General features: G+C 42.6%; 1 pseudogene; it reads right to left on the bottom strand.

The window, feature by feature from the left end:
• Positions 1–7,499: 7,499 nt before the first annotated feature.
• LOC123852199 (large ribosomal subunit protein eL32-like) lies at positions 7,500–7,907 on the bottom strand (annotated as a pseudogene).
• Positions 7,908–12,282: the final 4,375 nt, after the last annotated feature.

Genomic DNA, 12,282 nt, shown 5'->3' with positions numbered 1-12,282 from the left:
GCAGGGAGCCCGATGCAGGACTCGATCCCAGGACTCCAGGATCATGACCTGAGCCGAAGGCAGTCGCTTAACCAACTGAGCCACCCAGGCGCCCTGGAAAATTATTTCTAACGTATTTATTAACAAATCCTCTGAGTATAGATTTAGATAACAATATTTGTAGTACTTAAACCTCTCTGGAATGTACATTCCTGATTAGGTGTTTCAAATGTTAACCAACCACCTCTAGGGATTACAGTTCATTTACGCATCTCACTGTTTATACCATATAGGCAATAGTTGACATGCTTCATCCAATCACTATTTTTTGGGTGCAAGCTGCGCCCAGGGAGCCCCCATTCTCTTCCAAATCTCCAGAGGCAAGCTCTGTCCCTGCAGCGGGCAGGGTCTGCCTTGGTCGAGGAGTGCTGGGTGGGTGGGTCTGTCTAATTCTGGGATTCTGCACTAAGAAGCCTGCTTGTTGTCGGTATAAGCCACATTCTCCAACATCCATTGTACCAGGGATAAAGTTAATATTTTGGTCTTTAACTGCCAACTTCTTTGTCTTATTTTACAAGTAATTCAGATCTCAAGTTGGGGAGAATTATCTATTGGGCCCTTTCAAACACTGCAACTCCAAACTGACGCACTCTTGGCCCGCTCTGAGAAGCCTTTCATGAATCTTCTGAGTAGACCTACGAACTCTTGCCTATTGACTTTCTTCCACCTCCACTCCACTTGAAAAAGCAGCCTGCCTCTGCATCTCTGTATCCCCAGCATCTGCCATACAACCTGCTACATGTTAGGTACTCAGTGAATGTTTGTTTAATGAATAAGTCATTGTTAGCAGGACATGCTCTTCAAGGGGCTTTTTAAGACGATTGGTCAATGGCTGTGACCTCATTAACAACCTGCTTGAAATAACTGAGATAGCCAACCTCAGATGACTCGGGCAAACACAAAGAATTTCCTAGAAACAATGTCTCCCGCAACTTTAAGCTTTGTTGATTTAATGTTTGTTTCTATATTTGTCTTTTCCATTATTCATTGAGTAGCAACTTCATATATATTTTCACCAGCAAAAGGTAGATATTGCATGTGAACTTAACCATTTATTCAATTGTGCCTGGGGCCTGGACCAGGATGAGGCAAGTGAGGCGCTCACCTCAGGAGGAAAATTTAAGGGGGAGGAGGAGACACGAAAAAATTCAATAATCAAGAAAAATAATATTTCAATGCAATAATCTTAAGAAATCAAAATTAATGCAAAAATCCATGATGATTAAAATATCAATTTTTTTGGTTTTGTTTTAGAGAGTACGCGTGCATGAGTGGGAGGTGGTGTGGAAGGGGCAGAGGGAGAGGGAGAGAGAGAATCTTTTTTTTTTTTTGAGACTTTATATTTTATTTTTATTTTTTTTTAAATTTTTTTATTCTTATGTTAATCCCCATACATTACATCATTAGTTTTAGATGTAGTGTTCCACGATTCATTGTGCATAACACCCAGTGCTCCATGCAGAATGTGCCCTCCTCAATACCCATCACCAGGCTAACCCATCCTCCCACCCCCCTCCCCTCTAGAACCCTCACTTTGTTTTTCAGAGTCCATCGTCTCTCTCGTGGTTCGTGGGAGAGAGAGAATCTTAAGCAGGCTCCAGGCCCAGCACAGAGCACGATGCAGGGCTCAGTCTCACAACCCTGAGACCACGACCTGAGCTGAAATCAAGAGTCAGATGTTTATCTGACTGAACCACCCAGGCGCCCCACAATATCAATATTTTAAAGACCGGATTACTCTGGCTGACTTTTCCTTTTGCCTCAGGCTCCAGCATAGCTCAACATGGCACGGCCACTGACCTTGATTTTAATTTTTCAAAAAACATTGCATTAAAGTATCATACATCTTGATTGTCGAGGCTTTTTTTTTTTTTTTTTTTTTGAGCCCTCTCAAATTTTGCACTGTGGGTGAGTTCCTCCGTCTCCTCACCCAAGCCCTGGTCCTGTCACGTACGTTAAATGAATGTCTGCCATTTGCTAGGTAAGCACCGTCGGGAAGTAGCAGCCTTTTCTTTCTAGGAGCTCATAGCTTCATTTGGAAAAACAAGAGAGGAAGGAGAAATTAATTCGGACGGTGTGAAAAGTGTTGGGACAGAGCTACGCAATGAAAACAATGATATCAGATGAGATCATATGTACAAAAATCCCAGCATTTCATCCCAAACTAGATGCCCGGGATTCAAGCACCGCCTCGGCCATTTTATAACTAGCCGTGTAATCTTGCACAACTTATCCTAGGACTTGTCTGTCCTTTCCTTTCCTCATTTGTAAAAGTGAGAATAATCATAATGCCGACTTCATAGAGTTGTGGGGACGAACTGAGCTAAGCCACATTGAGCCCTGAGAATGGAACCTGGGATGTGATGAAAAGTCAACCATGCTAGCTATAACTAGAAAGCGCTCATTTTGCAGCAAGGAGAAGCTGTAACAGAGAAAAAGTAAAGGAAAATCTCTTCTAGGCTAGCTGGTAGGAGTTATGGTGATTTTTATCTTTCTCTGACTTGTCACTTACTGTCCCAAACCACTTTTCCTTAGTTCCAGTTGAGCAGGAAAAGCTCTTTCATCTTTGGCAGTTCTTCCAAATTCAGTAGACTGTGACTGGATCATTTAGAAAGTTAATGGACAACTCCTGGCTCATGTACAAATGTACACATCCTCACCATTTTTTTCCCTGAGACTTTGATACAAAGAACAACAAGTAGACACCATAATATTTCCCCTTAGAATATACAAGGAGTCTTTTATTCACACTGTTTCAGAGGGAGACTAATATGAGCCCTTTGAGGTGGGTAGAAGTGACCTTTTAGTACCTTACAAAATCCTGTGAACTGAAGCACACAGTGAAACTGGGAAGAACACTTTTATTTTTTATTGGACTGAAGAAGTATAAGAAGATAATTTGCTTTTTCAGCTTATCAAGACTCCACCACCTTAGTTTGGGTCAACTGGATGTTCTGAGGGGGTCTAAGAGGGTACAATTTCTGCTTCCCAATTTTTTTCCTATAAACCTGTCTACTCTGATGTTGTAAAAAAGTCCCACTATTTAAAAAGTACTTCTGTTTTCCCAATTATCTAGAAATCTAAATATGGACTGAGCGATAGATAAGATTTATGAATTGTTATTAATTTTGTTAACTGTGATAATAGCATTGTGGTTATATAAGAAAAAGCTTTTCCTTCCTTCCTTCCTTCCTTCCTTCCTTCCTTCCTTCCTTCCTTCCTTCCTTCCTTCCTTCCTTCCTCCCTTTTGAGATGCACAGTAAAGTGAAAGGACATGAGATTTGCTTTAGAGAAAACTTGGTGCCAAAAAAAAAAGGGTGTGGGGTACCGGATAAAATGAGAATAGCGAAGTATTGGTTGATGAATCTGGGTTAAGTAGAAAGGATCACTTGTAGTCTCCACTTGTATGTAGTTTTGGAATTTTTCCCCCAAAAAAGCACATTTTTCTGTTTTTAGGCACTGGTTTTCAATCTTGCCTTGGCCCGCTGGGCAACGCACTGGCACCGTCCCTTCCTCAAAGGTGTAAGGTGGTTTCTCTATGATTGTCCCAGTGTGGAGGACATGTGTGGCTGAGATAAGGACCCCTCAGCCCTGGGAGCAGCCAGCAGGGCGTAAGGCAGAGGGTGAGGCTCTCAGAGGGGCCAGAATTCCCGCACTGGTAACCTACAGCCCTGAAGAGTCTCCTCTATCTACCCTAGGATGCTGTTCAGATCATCACCACTGTCTTTGCGAGCCAAGTGGAGAAAAAACACAGGTTCCAGATTGTTCCCATTAAGATGTAAATATCTCCTGGGAGGGGTTAACTCAGCAAGCTATTATCAACACTTAACACCTCAGGTGTTTCAGCAATCAGCTCTGGTGATTCTGACAGCTCAGGGACACCTCCCTCAGATACTGGTGAGTTTTAGACCTGGGCTGAGACGGGGGGTGGGGTGGGGGTAAGACCCTGGGGGAAGCCAGGAAGCTGGTTGCTGGGCTCCAGAATGAGTAGGCCTAAGGGGAAGAGGAGAGAGAGAAATAGGCTGAGAAGTTAGAGCCTGGTAGTGGTGGTGGTGGGTGGAAGCGTGGGCAGGAGTGTCCCCGAGAACCCCAAGAGGAAGAAGTCACGTCTCTGATCCCCCTCAGAAGCAAGCTTCTTCTAGGCTGCTACATAGGCGTGTGGTGTAATAGTTCTACATGCAGAAATAGTTTGTTGAAAACCTGCCTACGGTTTCTTTATGTACACCTGAAAATGACCCAAGTTGTTAAAGAACTGTGCTCAGGGGAATAATTATTTTGAATCAAACGCCCCAAGTGAATTTTTACCCCTTTGTCTTAATTTGGGTCCCCTCAGAAGCAGAAACTGAGACCCATGGGTGGGAGGCCCACCAGCCCTGGACTGATCTCCTTTAGAGATTTTCTGTTACTACAGGAAAGGAATACACTTCTAGGCTTTTAAGACGCAGTTGTTTTTTATTTCAGTAATTCACTACCGAGCTGGATCCTAACCGATTCAGAACTGTACCAAGAGTGGGAAGAACCTGGGGTTGAGTCCAGCTCTAAGACTGCACCGAACACTTTGAAGTGAGTCAGGGAAGCTGAGGTCTTTCTAAGCCAAAGGGACACGAACAAAGTCCACAAAGTCTCTGGAATTGGAATGAGCCCAAACAGAGTAAACGGTAGGTTGAGGGGAAAGTTAGGAGTCCCTTATATCACTCAGGTTTCAAAGACCCAGGTGAGGGCGTCCCATGATCTAGCCTAGGTCTAGCCTCCATCAGGGTGAAGGAGCTGGCCTGTTAACTTCCACTGGGGCAGGCAGATACCACCTCTCTCCAAGAAAAGGCAGAGTGGGAGAACGGTCAGCCCCCAAACTGCTAGGGTCCTGTTAGGAAGGGGGAATGAAATCATCCTTCCTTCACTCTTCCTTCTCCTCACCTGTGATGCCTAATTGGTCACAAAGTCTTTACAATCCTAACTTCTAATCTCTTTCCTACCCTCTCTACCTTTAAGGCAAACTACCTTCATGCACAGTGCATGAAGTTAGGATGACCCTTGCCCAGGAATGGTGAGGTCTTTCTAAGCCAAAGGGACACGAACAAAGTCCACGAAGTCTCTGGAATTGGAATGAGCCCAAAGACTTTGAAGACTGTTTAGGGACCACTCAGTGCTAACCAGGTTTTTCCAAGCCTTTTTTTTTTTGTCTCCCAAATCCTTGAAACAAATGAACTTTTGTTCAAGATCGCCAGAGGCAGTCTCCATGGCCAAGAATCCCGATTAATAAAAGAGGGCTATAAGTAAAGATTTCGCAGAGAGCAATTTGTTTCTACTCAGATTTTTTTCCTTTTTTATGATTTACAATCTAAAGCTAGTTTTTTTTTTTTTAAGATTTTATTTATTTATTTGAGAGAGAATGAGAGAGAGCACATGAGAGGGAGGAGGGTCAGAGGGAAAAGCAGACTCACTGCCGAGCAGGGAACCCGATGCGGAACTCGATCCAGGGACTCCAGGATCATGACCTGAGCCGAAGACAGTCGCTCAACCAACTGAGCCACCCAGGCGCCCTAAAGCTAGTTTTATTGTACTTTTGTGTCTTTCTCTTTTTTCCAGCTTTATTGAGATATGATTGACATGTAACATTGTGTGAGTTTAAGGATGTACAATGTGATGATTTAATACATGTATATGTTGTGAAATGATAACCACAATAAGGTTAGTTAATGCATCCATCACCTCTCACAATTACCTTTTGGGGTGTGTGTGTGTGTGTGTGTGTGGTGAGAACATTTAAGATTTACTCTTAGCAACTTTCAAGTATATAATACAGTATTGTTAACTATAGTCACTAGGCTCGGATTAGATCCCAAGAACTTATTCATCTTATAACTGGAAGTTTGTACCCCTTGACCAACATCTCCCCATTTCTCCCACACTCCACAGCCCCTGGTAACCACCATGCTATTCTGTTTCTATGAGGTCAGCTTCTTTAGATTCCACATGTAAGTAAGATCATACAGTATTTGTCTCTCACTGTCTGATATATTTCACTTACATAGTGCCCTCAGGGCCCATCCATGTTGTCACAAATGGTAGTATTTCCTTCTTTTTTATGGCTGAGTAATATTATATATATATGTATATAATATCATACTCATCATCCATCAGTGAACACTTAGGTTGTTTCCATGTCTTGGTTATTGTTAACTATGCTGCATGAACACCAGGTGCAGATATCTCTTTGAGATAGTGATTTAATTTCCTTTGGATATATACCCAAAAGTGGGATTGCTGGATCATAGGGTAGTTAATTTTTTTAAAAAAACTTTTGAGGGTCCTGCATATTGTTTGCCATAGTGGCTCTACCAGTTTACATTCCTACCAGTATTGCAAGGGGGGTTCCCTCTTCATATCTTGCAAACACTGTTATCTCTGGTCTTTTTGATAATAGTCATTCTGACAGGTGTGAGGTGATATCTCATTGTGGCTTTGATTTGCATTTCCCTGATGATTTGTGATGTTGGGCACCTTTTCATGTACCTGAGAACCATTTGTATGTCTTCTTTGGGAAAATGTCTGTTTGGGTACTTTGCCCATTTTTAAATTAGATTATTTGTTTTTTTATGCACTTGAGTTGTATGACTTCCTTATATATTTTGGATGTTGACCCCTTTATCAGATGTTTTGCAAATATTTTCTCCCATTCCATAGGTTGCCTTCTCATTTTGTTGCGTATTTCTTTTGCTGTGCAGAAGCTTTGTAGTTTGATGTAGTCCCACTTCTTTATTTTTGCTTTTGTTGCCTATGCTTTTGGTGTTCTATCCAAAAAATTCATTGCTAAGGCCAATGTCAGAGTTTTTCCCCTGTGTTTTCTTCTAGGAGTTTTATGGTTTTAGGTCTTACATTTAAGTCTTTAATCCATTTTAAGTTAGTGAGCAAGGAGCCTGATGTGGGACTCGATCTCAGGAGCCTGGGACTAGGACCCGAGCCAAAGGCAGACGCTCAACCGACTGAGCCACCCAGATGTCCCTAGACCTTAACTACAGTTTGATATGTCACATTCTGAGGTACCAGTGGTTGGGACTTTAACATGAATTAAGGGGGGACCTAATTCAATGCATAACAGAGAGAGGGCAGGAGGGCACGAGCCTTGATGGTCTTCAAGGCAGAGGGTAATGGTGAGGTTGTGAGTGTTGGAGGAGGAGGGTGGCCCTTGCTGGTGGCACTCAGAGCTTTGGGGCCCCTCTTCTCTCCCACCCTTGGAAGTTTAGAGGCCCAAGGAGCAATGTACTTGCCTTTAGCTTATCAATATCTGGTCTCCATTTTAACCTGGAAGTGTTTTGTTGTAGTGTTGTTTTAAGATGGTAGAGGCACGAATGTGCTTATGTACTGGAGTAAAGAGCCTATGAGAGTTTTTAAAAATTGCTTTTTGGGGGGAGTTTTATGATTTTATTAACACAAATATGACATGCATGTAAGTTGTCTGTCTATTCATTTTCTTCGCCGTGCAGCTGCCATTGGGATTGGTGACTCTGATGGCCCACTGGGCTGCTCTTTCCACAATGGCTTTGCAGTTCTTGGAGTAGACGCTGTGAGCAATCTCCGCACGGTGAGATTTGTTGCACATCAGCAGCACTTCAAGCTCCTTGACGTTGTGGACTAGGAACTTCCGGAAGCCCCTGGGCAGCATGTGCTTTGTTTTCTTGTCGCTCCCATAACCACTGTTGGGCATCAAGATCTGGCCCTTGACTCTCCTGCACACCCTAATGTCAATGCCTCTGGGTTTCCACCAGTTGCACTTAATTTTGACACATTGGTCTTAGTGGGGCCAGATGAACACCTTGGTCCTCTTTTTTAATGATCTTGGGCTTCACCAGAGGTGTGAGGGCAGCCATGATGCCGAATAGGAGACGGCTGCCCCCTCCACAGGCGGTGTCAAGGAAGACAAAAATTACTTTTCTTAGTTAGCTATTCAAGCTATGGCAAATGAAACAACTTGGGATTTGGGAGATGAAGGGAAGCAAAAATTCAGGGAGGAGAAATCATACCATAAAGCTGGAGATGCTGATTGGAGGGCCCCAAATCCTTTGGTCCTTATATATTTAATAAGTACCTATGAGATACAGTGTATCTTTATGTTTAGGCAGAGAGGAAGAAGTGTATGCAATTAAAACCATAATTGCAATAATAGTTGAAGGAAAAAATATGCATTATTTTGACTTTGTGCAAAGCAACAATACAAAACTTAATACATGAGTGCTAATGGTTCTTGGACTGAAGAAAAAATGAGAGCATAAATATGTTACAAATAAATTATTGCTATAGAGTGAAAGGAAGTTGATTAGGTTCAAGTAGTAGATTCTGAATTTAGACTATAAATGTATGCGCTTGCTTATATATTCATATCTAACAAAATCCTCACAGTTGCACTGGGCTTATTGATCATTGTTTGATTCAAGATTCACTTACAAATGAGAACTGGAAGTTCTTTTGCAATTGGACAGGGAGGCTGTCTAGCCTCATAAACTATTTTTGAGAACATTTGAAGAACAGAACAGCATTTTCTTTGCAAACGTTAATTTGCCACATCATACAAAATTATTCCCCTTGGACCACCTCTATCAGCCTGGTACCATCTCAGTTTTCTAGATACAGAACAGCTCTCCCTGAGGCTGCATAAAAGCACCAGTGGCCCAAGCTGATGCCAAATTAAGCAATCAACTGGTTCTCATCCAATACAGCTAAACCAGATGGGCCGCTTCAGCGACTTCCAGGCCAATTCCGTCTATTTTTCAACCCACATTTAATAGATTTGTACATTGCCTGCCTTTTAGGAGGGAGAAAAAGAGCACATTTTAAACACCTCCCTTTTGTAACTATAAAATAATACCTTCATGTTCGTGGAAAATGAAAAGTTAAATGGAAATGAAATATAGGGCATTCATAACCCTGCTTTAAGGCTTTAACATATTTCTTTACAAAATCTTGAAGGCATTTTTATAATGAAAATCATCTTATATATACACATTTTTTTCATCCTTCATTACTTGATTAAGATTATATCCAACATGATTCCTATTCCACTTAAAACTCTTCCCACGCATTACTTTCATGTCTACTAGATATTTCTTTGTGTGTATCCGATAGAAAGGGGGAGATGGCAGGCCAGGCTGAGACTTAAGCTGAGTAGGTAGTCCAAAAACAAGCCAAGGGTAGATAAGTGATAAGTCAAAAGGCCAAGCTGATCATCAGGAGAAGAGCCCAAGAGAAGGTCCAAAGCTGGTGGTTGATAAGCCGTGGTGGAAAATGTCGGGGAGGAGAGACTTCTCTTGGAATCTCTCTCTCCCTCTTTTTTTTTTTTTAAGATTTTTATTTATTTATTTGTCAGAGAGAGAGATTGAGCACAAACAGGGGGGACGGCAGGCTGAGGGAGAAGCAGGCTCCCCGCTGAGCAAGGAGCCCAATGCAGGGCTCCATCCCAGGACCCCGGAATCATGATCTGAGCCGAAGGCAGATGCTTAACTGACTGAGCTACCCAGGCGTCCCTTCTCTTGGAATCTCAAGCTGTGTTGCTGAAGCTACTCTATACACCAAGTGCTTTCTTCTCTAGGATCAATTATTTTTCAGGGGCCCTATGGTTTCTTCCTACAAGCTGGCTTCTGTTGGCATCTGCTTTCTCCTTACCAAGTTTACCTGTATAATCTAAACTCCAACTGTGGGCTTGAGTTAATACTTTTTCTGCACCAGTGCCCATGTGTATGAGTTAATTCAGACCTATACTCAAAGGGTGGGAACACGCCACATATTTGCATTTCTTTTCTGGCCTAACTGGGGCCTCTGCTGCAGTGATTTAGCTGTTCTCCTGCAAGGGGAGTTTAGAGCATTTCACGATTATAAATAATACTGTAATAGCATCTTTTTGCATTAATGTCTGGTAATCATCCTCATCTCAGGTAATTTCTTTCAGGAAGATTCCTAAAAGTAGAATTACACAGTCCAAAGGTATAAATTTTTTTTATTTTTTTATTTTTAGAGAGAGTGCACGTGCACATGAGCATGGATTAGGAGAGTGGGGCAGAGAGAGAGGGGAGAGAATCTTAAGCAGACTCCACGCCCAGCTCAGAGCCTGACCCAGGGCTCAATCTCACAATCCTGAGATCATGACCTGAGCTGAGATCAAGAGTCCGATGCTTAACCGACTGAGCCACCCAGGTGCCCCAAAAGGTATAAACATTTTATAGGGTCTTGATAGATAACATAAATTGCCTTCCGCCAAGGTGGTTCCAACTTTCACTCCCACCTGCCACATGGGACAGAAGAAAAGGCACATTTGGGAATACATTCCTGTGTTTCTAAGGGCAGGAGGGGTGGTGGCTGCACTGACTGCTGGAGGTACAGCCAGAAGGCTTGGTTTAAATTCTGACTCACCAACTATGTGACTTTGGTGGGTCACTCACTTTTCTAAGCCCTGGTTTCTTCATATGTTTGTCGGGACTTATGACACCTTCCCAAAGACTATTGGAATGAATGTGTGAGAAACTGCTCACATAAGGCTTAATTCTCATCCCCTTTCAGCTCTGCTTGGAGACTAATCCTGGAACGGCATAAGAGTTTAGAATTTAATGGCCAATAATGGTCTAATGGACAACCTTCCCCAGCCACCTTCACCAGAGCTAGGTAAGTGAGAACAATTCTCTTCCCTCCTCTCCTCTCCTCTTCTTTTCTTTGTGACTGACCATGCATGGAGGCTGGAAGTGGGAGCTTACCCGGAACCCCCAGACCACAAGACGCCAGCACTGCCTGCCCTGCCTCCCAGATGTGTGGGGCCCTGCCATCCCACCTTGGTAGAATGATAAGCCACATGGTGGATGCAAAACTTTGGACTTAACATTTCTGTTTTACAAATGGTTCCACAGTTTTGAATTCAGCTGAATACCACATTGGCCAACAATAACAAAGTAAGAATACAGATCAGCACCTCATTAATCCCAGCATTATTACGTGTGTGGTGGTTTTTATTTCACATTAATATTTATTTATCTCAAAAGAAAACCAGGACCAAGTTAGGCATGTTATAGTCATCCAGCCTTTTTTTTTTTTTTTTTAAAGATTTTATTTATTTATTTGACGGAGAGAGACATAGCGAGAGAGGGAACACAAGCAGGGGGAATGGGAGAGGGAGAAGCAGGCTTCCCACCGAGCAGTAGCCCAACGTGGGGCTCAATGCCAGGACCCCAGGATCATGACCTGAGCCGAAGGCAGACGCTTAATGACTGAGCCACCCAGGTACCCCTATAGTCATCCAGCCTTAAAGTCAGGAAGGTACTAGGGGAAGGGAAGAGACAGGAGTTTCTCGGGGAAGCAAAGACTGCAGCTGACTTTAGTCCATGTCCTGATGGGTAACACTCATTGATCATTTTTAAGGACTTAAAAAATTAGGTGAATTTTTGGACCAACTAAACTAAAATTATGAGATGCATGAACAAATTTAGAGTAGCCTCTGAGCCTTTGACTCTACCTACCTATTCCTTCCCAGCAACCACAACTTCAAATCATGGTAGCTTGTTAGTAGCATCTTAGCTCTAGAATGGAGCTCAGGCACAATCCCCTGTTTTTACAGATAAGGAAGCGGAGGTTCAGAGAAATTTCATGACTTGTTCAATATCGCCTGAGCTCTTATGGGCAAAGCCAAGCTATGGCTAAGGTCTGTTATGTTGCTCAGCCCAACATAACACACTCCCTCCCTCTATCTGCATTTGTGAAATGTTTATTATTACAGTACCTATTGTGACCTCAAAACAGAAAAGCAATTGGAAAATCAGCGGTTTAATTCCAGTATAAGGAACTACAGTAGGGGGCGCCTGGCTGACTCACTCAATAGAGCATGCAGCTCGATCCCGTGTTGGGTGTACAGCCTACAGAAAGGAAAAAAAGAAAGAAAGAAAGAAAGAAAGAGAGAGAGAGAGAGAGAGAAAGAAGGAAGGAAAGAAAGAAAGAAAGAGAGAAAGAGAAACTACAGTAGGGCATTCACATGTGGAGTTTTGTTCTAACTGAATTGAGAGGAGCCCTATATCTGGAATGAGAGAACTGGGGGAGGGGAGGGAAAGCTGTTTCTAATCTATTTACAGAAAATGTGTAAGTGCAAAAAAGTACTGTGAACTTCTCTTAAGTAGGATAAAGATACAAGTATAATACCCAGCTGACTTTTCTCACCTTCCCTTAAGCTTTCCGATTCTACAAATATTTAGCATCTGCGAGCAGGATAGGTCA

The sequence above is a fragment of the Mirounga angustirostris genome, unplaced genomic scaffold (genome assembly GCF_029215605.1).
Source record: "Mirounga angustirostris isolate CCGP_5_RB_7025 unplaced genomic scaffold, mMirAng1.0.hap1 SCAF_11, whole genome shotgun sequence".
Taxonomy (NCBI): Eukaryota; Metazoa; Chordata; class Mammalia; order Carnivora; family Phocidae; genus Mirounga; species Mirounga angustirostris.
This window is presented reverse-complemented; position numbering and strand designations above follow the sequence as displayed.